The sequence below is a fragment of the Rattus rattus genome, chromosome 10 (assembly GCF_011064425.1).
Source record: "Rattus rattus isolate New Zealand chromosome 10, Rrattus_CSIRO_v1, whole genome shotgun sequence".
Classification (NCBI taxonomy): domain Eukaryota; kingdom Metazoa; phylum Chordata; class Mammalia; order Rodentia; family Muridae; genus Rattus; species Rattus rattus.
Genome location: NC_046163.1, coordinates 84,300,852 through 84,326,116, shown reverse-complemented (window position 1 = coordinate 84,326,116; position 25,265 = coordinate 84,300,852). Strand labels below are relative to the sequence as shown.

The 25,265-nt window shown below is 37.9% G+C and overlaps 1 pseudogene; it reads right to left on the bottom strand.

The window, feature by feature from the left end:
• Positions 1-13,360: 13,360 nt before the first annotated feature.
• LOC116911845 lies at positions 13,361-13,463 on the bottom strand (annotated as a pseudogene).
• Positions 13,464-25,265: the final 11,802 nt, after the last annotated feature.

Below are 25,265 nucleotides of genomic sequence, written 5' to 3'. Positions count from 1 at the left end.
GCCCTATACTTGTTTACATGTGTATATATGTGTGTATACATGCACATAACACCCCTCACACAACATTGATAATGATAAACCTGTACTAAGACCAATAGACATTAATTTCTGTGCTGCTGTCTGGAATGACAGGGAAAATTTTGGATAGCATAAGTTCCATTCCCTGTGGACTACTGTCATATATCAATGCAATAAAGGGAGGTCCTTAGATGTCATCCAATTCCAGTCCTGAACATATGAAAATGGGCATCTTGTTGAATTGCGAAATCAATTAAGAAATCAGGGGTTATTGTCCTTTAGCCTCTGCTATTTTATCCTAAGAATATTTCTTTCTAATCCTTTTGAAAATGCAAAAGGATTTATTTCTTTCCACTGGATGAATCACATACAAAACAGTACATTCATTTTCCTGCAACCAAATATGTCATAAAATACAATTTTCTTGTCCCATATCTCATTTTTTTTGTCCTAGCAGTGATTTCACTAAAATGGAACACGCATGCATACATGTGTAGTGTTTGGAACACCTCTGTTGGCCAAGTGCTGTGTCAATATTTGAGAATGTAGCCAAGAGCTGACCATAGTCAATGACCCCTGTCAAAGGTGTTAAAGAACAGAGATGATGACTATTAATGTTTTCTTCTTTTTTCATCTCTGGATCAACCTCCTCCTTATCCTTCCTATTTCTTTTACTTCTCTTTCCTTTTCCTTTTGAGATAGGACATCACTATTTGTGCAGGCTGGCCCAGATGTCATTCTCTAATTAACTTAGTCCGGAAATTGAATTTATAGTAATCCTTCCACCTTGGCCTAAAAATTCCAGGATTTAAAGGATGAGACACCATTCCCTGAGAAAACAGGATTTGGCTGAATAATCATGGAAGCAATTCTGTGTTCCCATATTGGACAGGAAACATGATATAGATACTTAAGCATTAGAAGATGGTCTGAGATAAAGGCTGGTATATACTGGCATCAGGAAGAGCAGATGTTGGTGTCCCACAAAGAACTGTAGAAAGAAACAGTTGTTACAAAGTCAGTGTTATTCACTATCCATGAACTTCTGAAAAAATAAAGAGCTCTGTCAGAGGGCTCTTGACAGTATTCTACCTGGGTGGATTTTTTTGTTTGTTTGTTTACTTGATTGCTTGTTTGTTTTATTTGTTTGTTTCTTTGTTTTCATTTGCTTTTTAAGCCTGAGTAGCCTGAATAGAGAGTTGTTTTATCTTGCTAACTTTCTAATGAACCTTTTAGCTAAAAGTAAATTTTCTATGTTTCCTAATACTTTCCAACTTGAAAGAAACTAAAATACCTAAAAGACAAGCCTTTGGAATGTCCTCAAGTGAAGTTTTAAATTTAGCTAATTGAGGTGGGAGGAGCCATTCTGAATATGCGTAGCATCATCTCATGAGCTAGGGTCATGAACTGAATGAAAAAGGACACAGAGATCAGAGCACTATCCTTCATTCATTTTGGTCTTCTGAGGTCACATTAAGTGTGAAGATCCATCTCATGTATCTGCTGTCTTGCCTTCCTTCTTATGGTAAATTCTAGCCTTAAACGGTAAGCCAAAATAAATCTTTTCATTCTTAAGATGTTTCTGGCAGGTATTAGATATTAGGAGACAATTATTACATTATGTTTCCTAAAAATATGAGTATATACAGAAACTTTAGTGTTTTCTTCTTTTTCTGCTTCTACACCAAAACCTACACTGCTTATTATGGTAAAAAGCCTTCTAGTAATTCTTCCTACACTTACATAATTTACATCCATATTTACATTTACCAAACATGAGAAATGATCATGTCTGTGTGTTCAAAGTCATCACCAGAATAGATGTTGGATATTTCAGATGGCAATTTGGTAAGTCCCCAAGTGTCTGAAAATAACAAAAGAAGCATACATTATGAAGGTTATTCCAGTTACCAAGCTTGCTCATGGTAGCTGAAACTCCGGGGAATGTGTATGAAGACTTTCACATTGGCAGAGGAAAAATGAGAACCAGTTCACACACAGTGGTTTGAACAAGAAATAAGAAGAGTAACACAAATTACTATTGTTTTCAGTGAGGTTAAACAAGTCCCCAATGTCTTCAGCATTTCAGAACCACAAGAAGTCAAGTGTGAGAAAAAAGCAGCACATTCTTATGACACATAAGAAGAGGTTGTAAGTATAAGATGTTACAGGCATTAACCTTTCAATGAATGGAGATGGGAAAGAGCTCAGTTAGAAAGATGTTTGGCAGTATAAGCATGAGACATGAGTTTCAATCCCAGAATCCTCTTAGAGCCAATGTGGTGATATGCTTAAGATCCCAGCTCAGTATAGGTGGAGGCCTCCAATTTATTGACCAAGTAGCCTAGCTGATTTGCTAAGTTAGGGGTAAGACTGAAAGACTCTACCTCAAAAAACAAAGTACAATGACAACCTGAGGAATGATAACCAAGCTTGTTCTTCAGCCTTTAACATACATGTGTGCAATCATGCAATGACACATATAAAGACACACAGAGAAATACACACATACATACACACACACTCAAAATCTACTTATTTCTCTAAGCATAGTAAATTTGCAGAATGAAATTTCTAAAGGATGTGGTGTTAAATTAAGGACTCATGCTTTAGAAAAGGATGTAACATAGGATGGAATGATTCTCTTAGACACCATTCATTCCCAAACCATGCCCTCATTTTCTTAAATGTACATTTGTTATTGTAATGCAAACAAAGGTGGTTGATATTAATTGTGTGTGTTGGTGGTGACTATGTATGTATGTGCCAATATGTGATTGGATGCACAGGTGTGAGTATATTCTGGAGGCCAAAGGCTCACAACTTCTGTCTTTCTCAGTCATTTTCCCTTCTGTTTTTTGAGCAAGTTCTCTCATTGTACCTGAGCATACCTGTTTGGTTGCTGTAGAGTGCTTTCCTAGCATATGGGAGGATTTTAGAGTCACCCCGAGTTTGTCTGAAAGAACTAAAACTATACCAAATCCCCATCTATCCTTAATCCCCATATAATAGTCCAAGTAGCTCTTTTCTTGTTTGACTGGTTATCCTTTAGTGCCTAGATGTAATTAGTACATGTATTCTCCATTCTTGGGAACATTTCTTGGTATCAAGTATGGCATTCTGTTGGGAGCAGGTGCTTTGCCATAGTCATAATTTGAACACTTCTGACATTAACAGATTTTGCTCTCAGTAGTTGCAGATGAACCACACATGAAGTTTATACAAGTAAATATTATTCTTTGGTTTTTGAAGTAGTATTTGCTCAAGATGAAGAATACATTTGTTATCCACAAAAAATCCTTTGTATGGGAATTTTGAGAGAAATGGTGTTTGAGAATGGGGAAACAAATGACTTGAAGTAAAAACATGGTTCCAAGCTGACCATCTATGTTTTTCTCAAGACAGCATTCAGATTGCTATCTCTTTTTGACTCTCTCTGAAGATCTCCAAACTACTCTCTGCTTGAGACAACTTTCTCTTACAATTCTAAAAACTGGATAGCTCATTTCCTGTAGAAAAAAAAACATTCTTTTGTTTAACTTATCAATTAACTATTTACCCAGGTTACCTTTTGATTGTTCCATAAATCAATATCCCATGACCCCAGTCTGGAAATCTACCCTAAAATTACCATGCTGACAATACCCGTAATTTAAATTAGTTCTGTCCTAGGCTGTACTTGAACTCAGAAGTCTACTTGCCATTTTAAGCAAAAGCAAACAAACAGAAATCAATTAAAAAAACAGAAAAATTCTTATGTTGGTGGGAACTTGCTTTATAATCAAGATATAATTATATCTTTCTGACATATTGGCTTATAGTGAGGCTTGTTCTGTTCCTTTAGATCTGTGAAGCTCCTTATATGATTCATATTCCATCCTTATATTACATAGTTGAGGTATTATATATGTTCAAACTCATGTTTTCAGCATGTTTCCTACAATCTTAAGGGCTGTACTAAAATTCAGTGTTCTTGCATTTTGCTGAGATATAGTTACACCCTCATATCCCAGACTTGTAATCTTTTGTTTATCATGGATTTACTAACCTATGATAAGAGGTCATTCCTGTAAGTATAAACATGAAAATGTGTACACTTTTATAAAAAACAAGCCTGCCCATATCAACCATCAACACTCATGGAGGCTCATGTTCTGCTGACTCTGTTCCAGGGGTAGGAAACCATATCACATTATCCCTTAAAAACCAAGCCGGGGGTTGGGGATTTAGCTCAGTGGTAGAGCACTTGCCTAGCAAGCGCAAGGCCCTGGGTTCGGTCCTCAGCTCCGAAAAAAAAAAAAATGGCAATGGCAATAAGCCTACTAGAAAAAAAAAAAAAAAAAAAGACAACAAAAACCAAGCCCGGTTTGACACAAGTGATGTTCAGTGCTCCTCTGTAACCACTAGCTAGTGAGAAAATTTTTGTTTAGCAAGATGATCATAAAATTAGACAAGAAAACCATAGCAATGTATCTAATCTGTAAATAATATAGTGGAAGGAAGGACAGGAGCACAATGTCCTTATCCCTGTTTTGTGCTTTAAGAATAAAAATGGGGTAGGTCTGCCATGGAAGGTGTTTGTGGAGAGAAGGCAGCACAAGAGAAAAAAGAAATAGATAAGGTGTCCTTAGGGAGGTTTGACAATGTGAGTGCTCCCCCATAATCAGAAGTGGAGAGGAATGTAGGAATCTGAATATCTCCTTGATGCAGGTTGGCAGGTGTGAGGTTGGCTCTGTATGCCTGGAGGAATGACATAAGCAGTGGCCTCAAGTGTGATACCAGGTTTGTACCCATGTCAACTCTTGTGTGAAAGTGAAATTACCAAAGAATACAAATTTCTCTTTAGCCCAGAAACTAAGAGTAGAATTGTATATACATTTTTTCCTCATCTTTATCAAAAGTAACAGGCAATGACTAAAATAATCACTTATTTATTTATTTGTTTATTTATTTATTTATTTATTGACTATGTCAGACTCCACTATTTTATTCCCTGAAAAGCTTCTACCAAATTGATTTATGGAACAATCAAAAGGTAACCTGGGTAAATAGTTAATTGATAAATTAAACAGAAGAATGTTTTTTTTTTTTTTCTACAGGAAATGAGCTATCCAGTTTTTAGAATTGTAAGAGAAAGTTGTCTCAAGCAGAGAGTAGTTTGGAGATCTTCAGAGAGAGTCAAAAAGAGGTAGCAATCTGAACGCTGTCTTGAGAAAAACATAGATGGTCAGCTTGGAACCATGTTTTTACTTCAAGTCATTTGTTTCCCCATTCTCAAACACCATTTCTCTCAAAATTCCCATACAAAGGATTTTTTGTGGATAACAAATGTATTCTTCATCTTGAGCAAATACTACTTCAAAAACCAAAGAATAATATTTACTTGTATAAACTTCATGTGTGGTTCATCTGCAACTACTGAGAGCAAAATCTGTTAATGTCAGAAGTGTTCAAATTATGACTATGGCAAAGCACCTGCTCCCATCAGAATGCCATATTTGATACCAAGAAATGTTCCCAAGAATGGAGAATACATGTACTAATTACATCTAGGCACTAAAGGATAACCAGTCAAACAAGAAAAGAGCTACTTGGACTATTATATGGGGATTAAGGATAGATGGGGATTTGGTATAGTTTTAGTTCTTTCAGACAAACTCGCGGTGATTCTAAAATCCTCCCATGTGCTAGGAAAGCACTCTACAGCAACCAAACAGGTAAGCTCAGGTATAATGAGAGAACTTGCTCAAAAAACAGAGGGGAAAATGACTGAGAAAGACACTCAACTAGAGCTTTGAATTCTCATTGGTACTAGCAATAAGCTTTGTAATAGAAAAAGCAGTAGCTCAGAAAGTCTTAGCACAATCTGACTTTACTCTGAGAACTATTAGAATCTAAACTATACATACATAATGGGGTTAGCTCCAGTGAAATGAGGGTTAGATCCCCATTTATCTCTACCCATATGAAACCTCCTGTGACCTGAAATAGTTTATGGTATGTTTGTTACCAAATTTAATTAACGTGTTGTTTTCAACTTATCCCTTTCGTCCTTTGACACTCCTGCATAAGTACACACACACACACACACACACACACACACACACACACTACATTGTTTACTCTCGTCCTCCACTTACTTTTCTCTTCTAATCTTGTCATCTCTCTCCTTCTTAGAAGTCCTATTTGTTGTGATTTTTTTTAAATTCTTGTCCTATTTATTTATTTATATTATATTTTTTTTTCGTGACCAACTGCTATTAATCAGGGCTGTCTTTTTAACCATGAACTTGAAAGTATTCTTTGGGGCCTAGTGGGTTCACAGTTCTCTTATACAGTTGAAGACAATGCCCCTTACTCCCCAAGAGTTCATCAGTAGCATGTGCACAGTTTTTCATGTGGAATCCTCTCATACCTCCTACCTCAACTATCTACTTCTCATGATCGAATTCTATTCTGAAGACACGTCATATTTATGACAGTACCTCGTTATTAAATGTCCAGTATAAGTCACTCTATTTTGTTTTTAATTCAGTTTAATTTTTTTTTTTTGCTTCTTTTTTTGGAGCTGGGGACCGAACCCAGGGCCTTGTGCTTCCTAGCAAGCGCTCTACCACTGAGCTAAATCCCCAACCCCTTAATTTAATTTTTAATTGGCATACAAAGTGACAAGTTTCTTTAAGGTGTTTTTATGCATAGACTGATTATCTCTCTAATAGTCTATTGCTTTTCCCTATCTCCTGGCCCCATCTATGATTTCAACATAAAAACACTAGTATGGGTGTCCCTTCCACTTCCATATCATACATTTTCTATTACTATTCCTACTTCCTATCCCAAACAGGTCAGTCTTAACCAATAGAATGGTTTGCAAATGTTGGCTGACCTCCTGTTTAAGAAACCAGGAGTGGTCAAATGTACCTGTGCTCCATTGTAACCCAGAACACACCAGTAGTGTGAGCTTGTTATTCACTTTCCAACAGAGACACATGACTTATTTTTCCGATGACCCCTTGTCTCTAGCTCCACCATTGCTGGATAGCAAAAGATTCCTCATGCTGAGAGTGGCATTTTGCATAGTTCTCAGGCTATGATTGTCACAACACTGTGATTTCTTTAAAATAGACTCTATTCATTTCAGTCTTCATTCCTTTGAGTCACCATGTCAAATCAAGTGAATCTCTAACCATACATGTTGAAAAACATCCTGAAAGAAATCTGCAAAAAACTTTGTTAAATTCAATCGAGCACTGACAAATTAGATTTCAATACAGAAATTGAAAACAATAAGCTAAATAGTTGTCAGAGAACAAAATATTCCTTATCTTGAAATGAAAATAACTTTCAACAACCATCAACAGGACTTCTAGATATGACCATAGCTATCTACACAAGACTTGTACAATACTCTAGGTATATGAATGCAGAAGCTGCAAAATTGTAGCGCTGACCATGGTACTTGAAAAGGTGAGTTCTAAATAAAAGTATTTTGCCATCTCAATACTATCATTATCAAAAATAAGAGAGAATATCACAAGGATGTTTCAAATTGTACCTTAGGAAATAAACTATCTGCCATATCTGTCCTCAGAATTTTCCTCAGATATGAAAACATGGATCATTGGCTCTGCCTGGTCATACTACACATCTGCTCTGTTTGTGTAAAAATTTATCCTGTAGAGCCTTGATGTGTTAGCCATTGTTTTTCTCCTTGGGGTGCAGCTCTTTGCATGAACTCTTGATAGTAACCATTCAACAAAATGCAGAGGGGTTGGGGATTTAGATCAGTGGTAGAGCGCTTGCCTAGGAAGCGCAAGGCCCTGGTTGGTCCCCAGCCTCGGGGGGACAAAAAAACAAAAAACAAAAATGCAGAATTTATTGGTGGTGTTTCCTTAGTGACCAACTTTACTACTCCTAAAGCATTTTTTGTGTGCACCAAAATGGAATATCTTTCTTTCTGAAGACATACCTTTCCCTCCTTTCTTAAGAGTTAATACAGTTGAGCTGGTCAAAGGACTAAGCTTCAGTAAGAAAGGTTCTTAAACTGTGCTAAAGAGATAAAAGCAGGAATTTCTTATTTAGATAATTCTCCTTCCTAGAATGTCTACCTCCTAGTGCAGTTCCTGTGAGGTACCCTGAGGATTTATTTGGGTCTGTGGGAATTTTAGTGTTCTGAATAAGTAGCTCTTCCTCTTCCTTCTTCTCTGCCATTCTCTATTGGATTTTGGCCAGAGCCTAAGAATGTTTTCCCTTGTAGTCAGGCTTTCTTATTCGTTCTCTGAAGCTCCCCTTCTGACCATATGGCCACCTGCCACAGTATAGCTAATTTACATGTCTGCTTACCTGAAAAAGAATGACTTTTTCCCCTTTACTTTCTCCCTTCTCCCCTTACGAGCAGTTACTGATATTTTCAGCTTTGCTTGTCTTGGGGATGTTCTTTTAAACTTTAATAAAATTCTCAAATGATCAATTATGCCCCTTCTTACATTATTCTAAAAGGAAGGTACGAATCCCAAGAAGGCATCTTGGCTTCCCTGGTATCATCTGTTTACGAAAAAGAGATTCCTCCCAAACTTCCAGTAATATTACATGTGTGCCTGCTCATGGATGTGCTTGAATATGCAATCACACGTGCATATGGAGACCAGTGTTGGACATAATTTACAGTCACTCTTCATTTTATTTTGAGGTAGAGTCTTTCACTGAAACAGGACCTCTCTTTTCATCTTGGATTACAGTAACACACTGGCATACCTAGGTTCTGGAAATACAGGTCCTTATATAGGGTATCTGTATGACAAGCACCCTAATTATAGCAATCTTCCTAGCCCTACAAACTTCCTTTTGTTTTTTTCTTTTAAGCACTCAGTTTCTCTACAGCAAAATATGCTGATTATCCTATAGGTCATTTCCTACCTCTATATTCATTATGAAATTTAAAACTTAATATTAATATCTTATGATATTTTTGTTTCCCAGTTGACATCTTGTCATATTTTTATTATTAACATCTAACTAATTTCTTCTTCATTAATTTTATTATGAGCATGTTGGCCTTTTTTTTTCTTTTACTTTTCTGAACTTGCATCATTTCTAACATTTTTCTATGTTTAGTTAATGAAGAAACTGAATGTCCTATTCTTCCAGAACATTCAAACATTCCCCTTCTTAATATCTAAGTCTGCCATGCACTTGTAATTTGATTTTGGTACTCACTGTATAACAGGGTCCAGTTTTACATTCTTTCTCATTGTTTCTAATCATCTAGTCAACATTAGATAAGGATTCAGAAAGGAATTCAGAGCCACCTGAACCTCATGGTGACTTGTCTGAAAATATCTTTACTGGAAACAGGGAATCTGTAAAGTATCCCAGTAAAAGGTATACTTATCACTTCTATCTTCTTAATATGTCTTAAGATAAACACAGTTTCAAGCCCAGTGACTTACCTGGTTGAACAGCAGTGGTAAATAAAGTTTCAAGTTCCATCTCACCTAGATGTTTCATTATTCTTTCTTTTCTTTAGAATATAAAGTCATACTATGTAATATTGGCTGATCTGCACTTCTCTATGAAGAACAGACTGGCTTCAAGCTTACAGAGTTCTGCTTCTTTTTCTTTAATGACCCTCCATTACTATACTAATAGTCCCTCAGAAGATGAGTTGGTGTCTCTTTCCTCTGGCAAAATAAATAAATGAAATAAGAGAAAGAAAGAGGGGTTGGGGATTTAGCTCAGCGGTAGAGCGCTTGCCTAGTGAGCGCAAGGCCCTGGGTTCGGTCCCCAGCTCCGGAAAAAAAAAAAAAAGAGAAAGAAAGAAAGAAAGAGAGAAAGAAAGAAAGGAAGAGAGAAAGAAAGGAAAAAAGAAAGTCCAAGTACAGGAGATAGGAGCAAGACAATTTTGAAGGGTTTAGAGTCCATAGATAAAAGAGAGAGGGACAAAGTAGCAGATCTTCAGAGCTGAATCGTTACATGAAATAACAGAAGCTGGGACTGGAGAGACACTTAAATAGGTAAAAGTACTTTCACCATGAAGCCCTTAATGTACTTTTACTGGGCCCCCATGAAAGTATGACTACTCTGTACTTTCACAGGCCAGCTAGCCTATGATATATGCAGTGGAAAAATAGCAAGGAGTTCTGGATAAAACAAGGGGACATTTGATAACAGATATCCCAAATTGTTCTCTGACCTCTGTATGCACACATGGACATGTACTGGCCAGATTTTGTCATTTTGTCACAATCTAGAATGATTTTAGAATTTGAAACTTCAGTTGATACAATGTCTATGTGATCTTGTGCTGTAGGGCCATTTCTTGAATAATTATTGAAGTGGACACCAATTGTGGATAGTATTATACGATGTTAGGTTCTACTCATTGGTATAATAAAGCACTCAGAACAAGCCATGAGGAGGGAGTCTGCAAGTAATACATCTTCAGGGACTTTACATTCTACATTGGCATGATCCTGTCCAGGTATTTTATATGGGGAAGAGGGAATCTTTGTGTTTTTTCTACAGGATGCTACAAGAGTATGCCAGCTGCCAGAGGTAGCTGGTGAGACTTGCTGATCCTGGTTACATGAAGATTCAGCTCTCATGGTTCGGGTCCCTGGAGTCATTCTTCTGCCCTGAGAGGAAGATGGAAGATCCCACGTCATCTTTTGTCATCACAGAGATCTTGGTGTTGCTACAGTCAGTGTTACCACTGCGTGTGTCCCGTCCCACTGTGGCCTGCACTCCAACCCTCTGTACACTGCTGCTTGCTTGAGAAGATTGGACTCCAGCTGTTACCCCTGCCCCCCTCATTCCCCTGGTGACTCTTGCTGCCTTAACTGGTGTTGTCATCTTACATTCTGTAGCTTTACAGGAATGCCATCTGCGTGAAGCTGCTGTGGACTGGGGAACTCTGCCCTGGTTTTACAGATCTCAGACATGGTTCCCTTGACTGCTGGTTGTTCCAGAGAAGAATGGCTGATCCTAAAATGTCCTGGGAAACACCTTGTTACTTTTGCTGCTATTGTAGCAGCCATTACTGCTGCAGCCATTGTGTCTGCAGTGTCTAGAGTTACCCTCCCCCAATTTATTTTTAGGCAAGCACAGTGGGTGAACTTTCTGGAGTAGTTGCTAACAATAGGGAATTCTAAATTTTATTATAGGAGCGGCTTGACTACGGCCCTTGGTGGTAACAGCTGAGGAGTACCAGATGAGGTGCCCACTACTTATCGGGAGTGGCTCTGTTTGGTGCAGCCCTATGCTGTGGATTAGTGTTCATGCTATGGTTGGTTTACAAACTCAGATCTCAACAGAAACGGGACAAGGTCGTTATCACTCAAGCACTTGTGGCCATTGAATAAGGGTCCTCCCCTGAAATTTGGTTATTTATGCTCAAAAATTAGTCGGCATCTGAGTTCTCTGCTCTTGCACCCCACGGATTTGTGAATCCATTGCACTGGGATAAAAGAGTAAATGATCCTTTGATCAGCCCTTCTACATCGCTGAGGTTTCCTTATTGCACGCGATAGGGTGATCATGATTTCCCCACTAACTCATTTTCTGGCTGGCCTCTGTTGTAGAGTTCGCCCTAGGTCGTTTAGCAGTTACTGTCACACAGCACTGCGGTATCCAGAGACGGGCAACTTTCCTCATACACAGACCAATCTAAGACACGGGGCCCGGTGGCGATAGGGTTACCCTACGACAGATAAGGCTGTGACATAAGAGGAACAACCTAAGACAGGAGCCACAGCAGATGGACGTAACTACAGAGGCCTAGACCAGCCTCATTCTAGTAAAAAAAAGGGGGGAGATTTGGAAAGCCGCAATAACATTCACCATCGCAAGATGGCGCTGGCTTCTGCTGCTCCAGCCAGACTTCCTTTCAGGAAACTAGCTGTGTGCGCATGTGCAAGAGTGTGTTCGCGCCAAGTCTTTGCCCACCCGGGGCGTGCCAGTGAGATCATGGGTAAGCGACCAATCAGGCTTGGACGCGCCGTGCTAGGGTTTTATAAGCAGCGCCTTTCTGGGCCCCGGGTCTCTCCTCTTTACGATGTAATAAACGCTTTGCTACAGAAGGATCCTGGTGTCCGCGCAAGTTCTTGCTGGTGAGACGATAGCGCGGGACAGATCCTCACTGGGACTTCTCTCAGGTATCATGTTGTTGCCCTGTGTAATGGAGATCTTATAGTTTTGTATCTATAGTGCCAACCCTTAACATACATCAGCCGTTCATCTATAGGGTAGATGTTGGAGTGGGCATACTCAAAGCCTTGTGTCTGGGCCTGAAAAGTATCTGAGCTAGTGAGTCCACCAGCTCTTCACCACCCACATCCATGAGGCAAGATGTTCGGCACTGCCACAGCTGGCCCATCCCATGCCACTACCACAAAGGGACAGAGCCAGCTCTCCCACTCCCATGCCCTCAGGGCTGGCTCATCTGTGACTAGGCCATCAGAAACATTTCTACTGCCTATGTGAAGTACAGGGCCCAGTCTCCTAAGCACAGCAGCTGGCTAGGGGCTAAGTCATTTCTACTCTCAAGTCTCCAAGGTCAGTTCTCTTACAATGCCCAGGCAAGTGGGTAAGCCATTTTTGCATGACCCTTTAGTATCACCAAGTCTCTGGGCAAGCAGCCAACACAAGGGATGTCTGCTTGTCCTTTTTTAGATATAGAGCCCTCTTAATGCTAGGCCACTGACTCAAAAATGGCCTCTGGTGCAGGTCAGAACTTCACCATAGTCCAAGGTGGCATTACCAGCTACTCACATCAGGCTGTTTCTCACTACCCTTGAGTCTATAGTTCTGCCTCTTTTCATGTGTACTTATCCTTCTGCCTTTCTTTTCCTGTATTTGTCTACCACTTACTTGCTCCTCTTAGTGCTACTTGGTGGTCTTTACATGTCTGGGATTTCTCAGGAGTAGTCTCAGGAGTGTTATGCCCTGCTCGTGCATTTGGGCACAAGGAAGGGGTCATATCTGAATACAGCCTGTCCACCCAGCCCCGTGAAGCATCAAACTGGTGATCCTCTCAGGCTAGGTCTCTGCCTATGCTTAACAGTATGGGACTGCTCACTCCCACCAAAGGCCCATGGCCCAAGTTGATGTAGTCTCAGGCTCTCTCTCCTAAGGTTGCATGGTTCCCAGTGGGTTATTCCTGTCTTGGGCTCACACCCTACCCTGGGAACTAGTCCACGTCTACACAGAGATGAGCTAGTGGTCCTCTCAGTCTAACTGCCTGTCTAAGCCTCCTGGCACTGGAGTGGTGGTTGGGTGGTTCTTGCAGGTTTTTTTTTTTTTTATTTTTTTATTTTATTTATTTATTTATTTTTTTATCTCAGGGCACGTTTGACTATTAATCAATTAGATCTCCACAGGTCAGAACACTAAGCATAAGCATAACCTCTTTGTTCACTGTCACCTATTGATGTACTTTTTGACACAGGGATCTAACGATTGATATGTTATTTAATAAATCTTTTCTTGTGTGTTCTTACAGATCTGTGTTTCTTTAATGAGAGTAATATTTATCAAGTATACAGCTCTGCTAATACTCTTAATTATGTGACACCCGTGACCTGATCTGGTCATATGTGAGCACAACAAGACCCTGCTATGGACTTTTAGCATGAGAACATAGGCTGATGGTCTTGTCAATGGCTCTGACCTTTGGTGAAAATTTTACTTATTAACATACACCTATAAATTAGTGAGCAGTTGTTAGGTGAAGTTCAGTTGAAATTGGGTCTCATATTATATCACTTTCCAAAGGTTGGTATGTATAATGTAATAGAGTGTCTCTAGGTGCTGTAGGATATCTCAGTTGGTAAACTGCTTCCTTTGAATTCAGGAGGAACAGTGTATGATTCCTAGAACATATGAAGGCTAGGGGGGTTATGGAGTCTTTTATTCCTCATGGTGATCAGGTATAGATAGGTAGAGCCTTGAAGCTCTTTGGCCAGTGAGAGTAGTCAAATAGCAAGGATAGAACAAAAATGAGACTACTAAGAAACAATGTTTGAAGTTTAATAATTGCCCTTCTCGCATATAAGCACATAAATATGTTCATATACATGCACGTGTGTGTGCACGCGCACACACACACACACACACATACCATATCTCCCCCAAATTAGTGTCCTTATATTTATTGTTAAAAGGTAGAAAAGCATGTGATATCATATTATATCACTTGTATCTCATTTTGTATCACTTTCCAAAATTAGTATGTATAACAGAGTGTCTCTTTGTGCTGGAGGATATCTCAGTTGGTCCATAATCTCTTGACTATTCTATCTTAGTATATTATGGGGACATACAAGCAGAATGCAAATTAAAAAAAAACGAGGTACAGTGTTTTGGATAGATGTACTTCTCATGTGGGTTAAGAATGCGTGAATGAATGGGTGAGTTATAATAAAGCGCATATGATGGTTAACTTTAACTAAGAACTTCAAATAACATAGAATCACCTAAGAAGAGAGTCTTATTGAGAGACTGTCAATATTGGGTTGGCCTGAAGACATGTTTGTAGGGAATCATTATATTTTAACTGAGGTGGAAAGACCCAGGCCACTGTGATGGGATCATTCTCTAAACATGGTTTCTTGCTTTAGTTAGTCTTCCATTGCTGTGATAAATACCATAAGGAAAGGGTTCCTTTCAGCTTACAGTTATAGTTCTTCATGAAGAATAGTCAGAGCAGGAACTCAAGCCATGCAGCTAGATGTAGGAAATGAAGAGAGGCAATGGAGGAGTACTGTTTACTGGCATGCCTTCAGGGCTTGATCAGCCTGCTTTTTAGTGCCACATAAGACACTATTCTTACAGTGAACTGGAGTTTTTCATATCAAACAATAATAGAGAAAATATGCTATAGAACACTTTACACTCCAGACTGGGGTGGCATTTTCTCCATTGAGGTTCCTGTTTTTAAAAAATAACCGTACCTTGTTTCAATTGGCATAAAATAAAGTAAGAATACTTTATGAAATTTTTGAGTGGAAAGATCAAGCAGAATATAAGCAAACCAGTGAGGAGAAAAATGTACATTTTTCTTTGTGTCCTTGGCTATGGATATGAGGTTACTAGCTCCCTCAAGTTCCAACAACTGATTTCTCTGTAATGATGGACCGTGACCTAGAATTGTATGCTAAAATGAGCCCTTTCTTACTTATGTTACTTCCTTGTCAGGATATTTTTTGACAACAACAGAAGTAAAACTGCAATACAAGTCTATTAAGTATCAGAATACTGAGCTGTAGAAACTTTTGGGCCTATAAAGGAAGAAAAGGAAGCAATATGAGAAGAGGGGTTATTTATGAGCTACTGACTTCTTCAGGGTGATACTTAGAATCAAGTAGGGTGTCCCTTTATTTTTTTCAGCCATCTATGAGCAATCCTGTTAAGTATACAGACACAGAGGGAACACAGTCAGGTTCTTCTATGTTGACTCTGATGGCAGCAGCCCACTAGAACCACTTCAGGTGTACTGCAATGTTACTGGTAACAGCTATGTTTACTAAGCATTTTTTTTTAACCTGGGTAACTGGTGGTATGAGATAAAAGGGACTTTTTGAAAAGGTGTACTGATTGTATAAGAACCAAAAGGACTAGCTTCATGGGGGAGTGCTATCTTGAAAAATAATAGAAATTAGCTTAGTTCAAGACAAAAAAAAAAAATAGAGGGATCTTGGTAGCCATGACAATATTCCCTGAAAGAGGAAGGAATTACCAAATGTTTTTTTTCTTTTTCTTTTTTCTTTTTTTTTTTTTTTTTTTTTCTTTTTTTTTTTTTTTGGTTCTTTTTTTTGGAGCTGGGGACCGAACCCAGGGCCTTGCGCTTCCTAGGCAAGCGCTCTACCACTGAGCTAAATCCCCAACCCACCATATGTTTTCTATAAGGTTTAGAAAAGACAGCTTTTCTATTAACGCCCAACAACAGAATGAAATGGAGATGGAAAAATATAAGCACAAAAACAAGTCATGAAAGTAAATGAGAAGACCTGATTGACAAAGTAAAACTCCATTCATAAATAGTTCTATCGAGTGTGTATATGGCTGAATCCCAGCATCTTGTGCTTTAGTAGTTCATCAGTGAAATGAGAATGAAATTACACACCAAGGAGCTCTGAGGATGACAGATAATCCGGTATTTTGAACCAGGTAGTGAGGACATAAAAACACCTTTTACCTCAAAATCATAAGATATAATTCATTCTAGTAGACAGCTATGGCTGAAAACATAGATTTAGGTTACCACAAATTCCTCATTCCATTCTGCTAATGGTTTTATGAAGATCTTATTGTGGCAGTTATAAGTCAACATACTAATCAAACAACAGTAAGCACTACCATCTCTGCTCTGAGTCTCACATGCTGTGTGTTGATTTTCTTAGTCTTTGGACTCAGAAACTTAGAGGCATTTTTTATATATTTCAAGAGAACTTACCAGATAGCCATCATCACTGTCATCATTGAGAATATGTTTCTTCTATGGAATATCCTGAGAGCCTGGAACTTCTTTATAAATCAACTACATAGGTTTATAAATGACATCTGAAGAGACTACAGGTTGGCCAGGTAAAGACATTTGGTACTAAGCCTTATGACCTGAGATTAATTCTTGGACTCAACATCCTGGAAAGAGAAATCTGACACCACCAAAATTCCCACATGCTATCCTTTGACTTCTAAGATTCACATGGTGTACTTTTGCCCTCATCATGAGTAAAAAAAATCTTTAAAATTGTCATATGATCATTATTGTATTGTACTATATGATTCCACACTACCAAACACTGATGTGTCTTTTTAAATATTTAGCTTTTGAAAACTGTACTTTGATTGAATGTCACAAGGAAATTCCTCTCTCTCTCTCTCTCTCTCTCTCTCTCTCTCTCTCACACACACACACACACACACACACACACACACACACACACACACACACACGGGGGGGGTTGGCATGCAATTAGTTTCAAGATGTGGTCTTCAAAAATACAAGATATACTAGAGCAGAAAAGTAAGGACTCTTATATCTCAGTATTTGTGATCTGTCCTTCTCCGTATTGAGACAATATACTTATAGAGCTCTTTCTAGCCAGTTAGTATCCAAGACACAATGGTTATGTAAAGAAATTACATCATGGATGTTTATATGACAGAAAACTCATGAACAGGACCACAATATGTTGTAGACCCAATACAATGGAATCACTGCAAGAACTGATTGATGACAATGCATGTCCCTCCTTTCTGAATACAAAGAACCAGATTCTGGCTGCGAAAAGTGCTTGTTATTTTAGATTCTGTAACACTTCTTACACTGAAGAGTGACTATATCATATTTACTTTGTAGTTGCCTTAGAGCAGAAATTGTGTTGCTGTCTTAGTTAGGGTCTTATTTCTATAAATAGACACTATGACCAATGCAAGTTTTATAAAGGACAACATTTAATTGGGGCTGGCTTACTGGTTCAGAGATTCAATCCAGTATCATCTACATGGGAGCATGGTAGCATCCCGGCAGACCTGGTGCAGGAGGAGCTGAGTTCTACATTTTCACTTGAAAGAAGCTGGGAACAGACTAAACATCCCCAGGAAGCTAGGAGGAGGGTCTCCAAGTCCACCCGTACAGTGACACACTTCCTCCAATAAGGCCACACCTTCTTATAGTGTCACTTCCTGGGCCAAGCATATGAAAACCATCACAGTGGCTTAATGTGCTTGTTGTTACCTAGTTCTATACAAAAATCAACACTAGGACTGGGCTTCTCAATGTGTCTTGATTCTTAACTCACATGTGGGTTCTTAGTTAAAAATATATTATTCTGGGCTAACAAGGATTTCTGATTCACTAAATTGAAATTGTCTTTGTGATTTACAAAAATGATGTTCTTTGGCTACAATAGGAGGCAAAAGGGACAAATACTGCTGTGACTTGTATCCAGGAGTTGTGGGAAGTCTGGTAACTACTAGTGAATACATACATTTCAGAAAATTCAATTGTAGCTTACAAATATTATCTCTGTTAATTCTATCAGAAAAATCCTAAGTGAATAACTTTTTTAAACTTCTCTATGTTATACTGAAGAAAGAGTATATGAGAAATTCATGGCTTAAGGTGAACCTGACATCTCACAGGTTGTTCATTTGCTTTGTGGTTGACACAGATCACTGAAGTCTTAAGCTTCAGCCAGGCTACAGTTTCTATTGTGAATATTGACTTGAAGATATTCCATGATGGATCTTTAGTACTGTTCTAAAACCCATCAAGTTGATAGTTTAGATGATCATAGATGGGAACTTTCATAATGAAGGACAAATTTGAGCCCCTATTTGGAAAATATCAAATCTTCTTTATTGTTAAATTTGAGTGATTTGTGATCCTGTGAAATATGTAGTAAAGTCATACAGAAAATATGAACATCAGGTATTATGCTTGGCTGTCTTTAATAATGTCAATAAGGCAATAAAGGACTTGAATTCATAAGACTGATTTCCTCAGAGATTTTGTAGTCTCAGAAGACAGAGAACTACTTCCCAATGTTTTCAATCCCTTTCCCATCCACCATAGGGGCCAATTTCTCCATGGTTTAATGTTGGTCCTATAATTAGGTGGTCAGTCTTGTCTTTGAGACTTTTTGTCTATACCTCTGATCACTATCATGATATTCAATATATGGTTTATTTTCCAATAATCACAAAGTGCCACTTAGATCAAATTGTAACCCCCAAAAAGGTATTTTGAGTATGGAAATTCTGAGATATTTATAAACTATTAACAATGTAAAGTTGATCACAATGTAGAATTTGGGATTCTCTTCTAAATTATGAAATGCAATTGTGCACTTATTAAATGTGGGATATTGCATTTCTCTTTAGTTTTGACAGTATCTCTGGGTTTCTGGTGAACTTAGTTTGAGGGGACTAGTGTCCCAGAAAAGAGTAACCTCAAAATGTACCGAGTTAGTAGATTTCAGGAGTTTGTCTTAAGAGTTCAAAGAAAAAAATACAGGGATCAAAGATAGTTGGTTTAAAGAGAAGTTTATTTTTGATCTGTAAATGGGAAATTATATATATATTTATTTGACCTTCTGAAGTCAGAAGGTCACCCATCACATATGTGTGTGTTTGGTGTGCCCAAAGGTCTTACCTAACTCTACAGCCTGTCAGTGTTGCTGTTAGTATTAACCCTAACACAATGTGATATCAATTTTTTTTAAACTAGCAATCTTGAAATAGTGATCGCATATAAATTATTAATTAAAGATACCATCATCACTCTCAGTAGTCCACTGTACACAGGATTGATATATATATATCTTCACTCTCAACAAAGAAATAAAACAGTAAAGTCTTCACCTTTTTTAAAAAGCCGTGCTACTTTCAAGACTCTAGGAATCTGGAGAAAAGCTTTCTTGAAAAAACTTAACAGGATGAAGCACAGTTAGAGAATCTCTGACAAAATTTTTCTTAGATCTCAGATTGTGGTCAGTTCAAGCACTTTTAAAACATTTTTTTGGGGGGCTGGAGAGATGGCTCAGCGTTTAAGAGCACCCGACTGCTCTTCCAGAGGTCCTGAGTTCAATTCCCAGCAACCACATGGTGACTCACAACCATCTGTAAAGAGATCCGATTCCCTCTTCCGGTGTATCTGAAGACAGCTACAATGTACTTATATATAATAAATGAATAAATAATAAAAAAAACAAAAAAACATTTTTTAGAACTCATATTGTAGTCAGTTTGTGAAGTTTTTATTGTTAACAGATACTTCACTACCTATTAAAATATATTAATTTCCCAAATGCAATTTCTCTGTTGCTCAGTAAAGTGCATACTTATGTGTAGAGTTGTTTATGGAGAGGCATTCAAAACACACATTCCCTTCCCATCTCTGTAGAGCCAATGCCAGTTTCACATGTTTAAGGCAATAGACAAGAGTTATGGGGAACATGCAGAAAATGCTTAGGTGAATTACTAAGTAAATACTTGTTTTCCATTTTCAAACAGTTCCTAATTCATTTCCAAGCTACCATTATCTTCTTCCAATCCTACCCCCTAGCTATTATGATGCTCCAATTCTCTCTGCTTAACAGCAGCCTCTATTTTCATTAAAATTCATCAAATCATATATAATCTAATAGGTAGAGAACTGTAATTGAGGTCTTTCTAATATTTCTAGCCATAATTTTACAACATGATTGAGGTAAAAGATTATCATCTCAACTATTAACAGCAAGGAAGAACTGTGTGCCTTCACAGTTTGGCTTCCAATGTTAGTCTTATACCTGAAGTTTACTCAGAAAGTGTTTGTACACTTTCTGTCTGCATAAGGAGAATCATTGAGATCATGAGAAGACACTCACAGGCATCTCTTTTTCTTTACACTTTGAGGATATGTACAGTATTGGACAAATATATTAAAGACCAAATGTAGAACTTAGTTGTTTGTGTTATTTGTAATTCACTTTTATGCTGGCATATTCCTTCTGATTTCTCACCAAACAATCTATGTCTATAATACACACAAACACTCATGTACATGTGCTTTCATGAAAGAATATACATTCATATGAAGACACAGCAAACACACAAACATACATATATAGGCCTACACATGTATACACGTGTGTAGGCACACACATACATACACAACAGAAGAATGTGCTCTCTCCATTGTTCTACCAAAGATTGGCACAAGAATATGATAGACCAAGGACTCTGATTTCTTTTTCTTAAATCATCAGTTCTTAGTCATTATTGAAAAATTACGCTTTTTCAGGTAGTGATGAGACAGCAAAATCAGTAAGGCCCTTGCTTTGTAAGCATGAAGATATGGTTTAGATCTTCAGCACACTCATAAAAATCCAACTCTTCTGGCCCATAGCATTGGGGAGAAAACTGGGGAGTTAAGTGAATCTCGAGAGCTCACTAACCAACTCTGGCATCCACATATCAAAACCATGTGCACATGTTTAATTATACTCTTCCCCAGCCACAAAGTATTGTTGCCAAAAAATGTCACTTGAATTGAAATTATACACTGAATGTCTATCAAATATTAAACTGTGAAGCATGAATCATTGAAGGAGCAAGAGTAGATTCTACAATAATATTACTGAGTAGTTTAAACAGGATAGCCATTACAGCTATCTTGAATGAAAGCACTCACCCTATGAAAAGTGTTTTATGTCACAGAAGACCAAGAATAAGTAGTCTTTTATTGTCTGCATTCATATGGGTTGGGCTACTGCTCTAGACTAGTGATGATGAGGCAATGGGAATATAAAAACAGTTTTGACACTGGGGTCTGGGGATGGCTCAGTCTGTAATATTCTCTGCTATATAAGCATAGAAACTGAGTGTGGAGCCCTACTATTCACATAGTGTAAAAGTCCAAATTTGTAATCTCAGTTCTGGAGGATAGAAAAAAGCAGATCTCTAAAGTTCATTGCCTCACCAAAATAACTGATCAATGAATTCAGTGATACTATGTCTCATGAATCGAGATGCAATATGTATCGAGGAAAGAAATCTTATCTATCAGTTGCCACCACACATGCATCTACACATGTGTTCATGCTGCCGTGTGTGTGTCTGTGTGTGTGTGTGTGTGTGTGTGTGTATGTGTGTGTGTGTGTGTGTGTGTGTGTGTGTGTGTGTGTGTGTGTGTGTGTGTGTGTGTGTGTGTGTGTGTGTGTGTGTGTGTGAGAGACAGAGGACAGAGAGAAAGAGAGAAAAAGACACAGAGAGAGGCAGAGAGAAAAAGGGAGAGGGTGTTAATAAAGCCCCAACATTGTTTTGTATTGGCTAGTACTGAAATCTCTTCTATGACAAACTTACAAATTCCAGTTTTGTCCAAATTGAGGACCCTAAAAGTATAGTGCAGTGCTTCGGGGCTGCTGATGGTGAAGGAATTGTATTTTGCCTCTATCTCCTCATCACTGATAAATGCAAGTGCAAGGCGCTGGGTTCAGTCCCCAGCTCAAAAGAGAGAGAGAGAGAGAGAGAGAGAGAGAGAGAGAGAGAGAGAGAGAGAGAGAGAGAGAGAGAGAGAGAGAGAGAGAAGAATGTAAAATATACTCAATCTGTTTAAGTTGACAATAGGTAGTAAAAAAAAAAAAACAGCGATTCACAGGAAATTGAACTGAGGTATATTGAAGAGGAGCTGTAGTTATGATTCACAGAAAATAATTATAGTTGGAAAATAATAAAAATTCAAAGGATGCAGTATGTATAAATAGTGTTCTGAGAGTCTTAGCTGATAGGAAAATTTTCAAATCGTCACATAGATGCCACTCAGACATGTTTAATGATGGCTAGAAGCTTGGAATTTACTTTGGCAAAGCTGGAAAAAGATGAGTAGCATTAGCCAAGTCCATATTTTCAAAGAATCATTCCTTTTCTGGGTGAAGTTGGACTCAAGTTGAAGAGTGCTGACTATATTAACATTATTACTACAAAGACAAAAAGATGACTAATTCTGGAAAGATTGGAAACTGTACCATAGTTCTTCCTTTGTCTCTCTGTAGTCTGTGTTTGGGGCAGGGCAGGCACATTTTTATCACATCCATTTTTATTTGTGTATATATGAGCATCTGTGAAGGAGTAGAGGTCAGAGAACAACTTTCAGCAGTTGAATTACCCCTTTCACCATGGGCAACCCAGTAATTAAACTTGAAAACAAGTGCTTTTCCACTTTGTGTTATTTCTGTGGTTCCTCCCAGTGCTATTTAATAAGATTTTAAAGCAGAATTATTTGGAAGAAGTGAGATACTCAGAGAAAGAAAAAAGTATATCCAGATATGAGTATGGACTTCTCATGAACAGTAATTATTGAGTGCCTTACCATTGGCCTAATAGATTATTTTGGTTGCTCTCAGCATACATCTGAAATAACTGCTAAAAGAACCTATCTACTCTTCTCTCTTATCATAAATGAAATTTTATAGTGGCTATAGATATCTCTTTGGGGAGATTATAATTAGAAGATCTAATATGAGGAGGTTTTTGTGTTACATAAAGTGTTTCTGTTGAGACTTGGAAAACTGTAGCTTTTCAGCAGGAAGAGACAAAGTCTTCAACCATTGTCCATTGTACTGGAGTTCTGGCTTCTCCAAACCTTATCAAGACTCCATGGAGAGGGGTGCTTTTGACATCTTATGTCTTTTACATTTATTTCCTGACTTTTTATCCTGCCTCATTTTCCTCACTTTATCTACCTTCCCTGAAGTCAGGACCAGTGGGCTCTGGACTTAGTTCTTCCTCAGAGAAGTTTCAAACCTGATTTCCTGGTAGAGATTCACTCATGGGTGGTAGATATGCTGAGGTTCACTTGCAGTTTCATTGCTTGGAATAATACTAGTGGTGTTACTTCTTTATATCATTGCACCTTCTATTGTGGCTTACATTTCAGAGGAACAATTTTATTTCTGTAATTAAGGGTTTTCCAAAGAGCTCCAAGTTGTCCTTCTTTCAGTTAGAAAATGCAACTTTATATTCATTATGTTGTTACTAAAGCTGTGGACCACACTGTGCTTCCAGAGGCTTTTCTCTCAAGCTAAGGCATGTAGTCCACCTTATCTCTATGTGCAGAATCCTCTGGTTTGAAATGGTCTCTCAGGGCTAGCAGACAGCATAATCTACTGCCAAATTGGTCCATTAAACAAAAATTCTAAGTCATAAAGCTGTGGCATTACATTGAATTTAAAACACTGTCACCTTCAAATGGCCATGAATTTTAACAGCCACTTTGAGAAATTCCTTTCACACACCAATTTAGCATGGCCTGTTAATTCTAACCACACTGGCATGGATGAATGAGGTGAGAAATCATGAGTTCTTCAGATATTTTAGGCATTGGACTGTCATGCTTCAACTCTGTACTTATCCACAAATTTCTCAAATTCTTTATTAGTCGCTCATTTATTTATTTGTCAACTATAATTTGCTCCCTCTGTGCTTCAAATATGCTCATTTATTTATGCATTATTCATTTATGTAGAAGTTAATGTACACAAATTACATTCTAATGTTGATTGGGATTGGTACCAAAGTTCAAACAGTGAATAAATCTAATATTGTCATTAAAAACACAAAAATAGTAATACATTAATTATTAAATTAAATTAACATGTAAAAATATACTTACTGTGCGTTTGTTCATCTATCTATCTTTGCATATTCATGTGTGTCTGCATGTGTCTGTGTGTTTGGCTTCATGTGGAGGCTAGAATACAATTGATTGTTGTTTCTTTGTTGCCTCCCACTTTTGTTTTAAACAAATAACCCTCATTTCTCATTGCCCTGGTGCTTAGTAATTCACCTGGACTCACTAACCATAAGCTCTTGGAGGTGTCTTGTTTGTTTCAAACCAGCACTACCATGTTTGACTCTTCTTACCTGTTTGTACTGATGGGACCCTGGTCTTTGTACTCATTAGGAAAACATTGTACCAACAGAGCTATCTCCCCAGACCTTACATTATTTTGTGAATCTCTCAATAAACTATGTATTTGTTAATTTTTATTTACTTGCTTCCTCATTCATTTTTATGGGTTGAGGTTTTTAAGCATTATTCCTTTAGTCCATTACACAAAAGTTAATTGAAATGAATTATATTCTAATGTTGACTGAGTTGAGCACCAAAATAACAATATGAATACATCCATTCTTGTCCACAAAATAATTTTTTGGGAGAAGACAAGTGCAGTGCACAGACATTTTAGATTCATTCTGGAAATTTGGGAAGCCATTGATGGAACAGAAATAGAACTCAGGAGGAAAGGAATGAGAAGAGGTGTACATGAAACCAAAACCATGGTCATTCGTGGTATTTTTTACTACCTAACTCTTGAGTTACATTTTGTGACTATGTCTGTATGCTTTTATGTATATGGGATATATTTTTGTATGGTTTATACATACACAAGACCAATTTGCCCACAGAGCTATGTCTCCAGCCTCTTAGCTGACTGTGTAGTAGAAATAGCTGTTTGTTACAGAGCAGCAACTATCCTGAAGTGCCATGTTATGCATTTCACAGTGGACGTGACACTTTTTCACATCACCAGAAGTTGCATTCATTCTGTGTTAATGAGGAAAGTACAGAAATCTCATGTGCTAGACATTTTGCCTCTAGTTGAATCTACACCTGAAATTATGAGGTTGTTACTCTGATGCTTAAGTGCTGTTTCACAGTAAGTCTGACATACAGAGTGGTCGTGTGCTCTAACATGCAA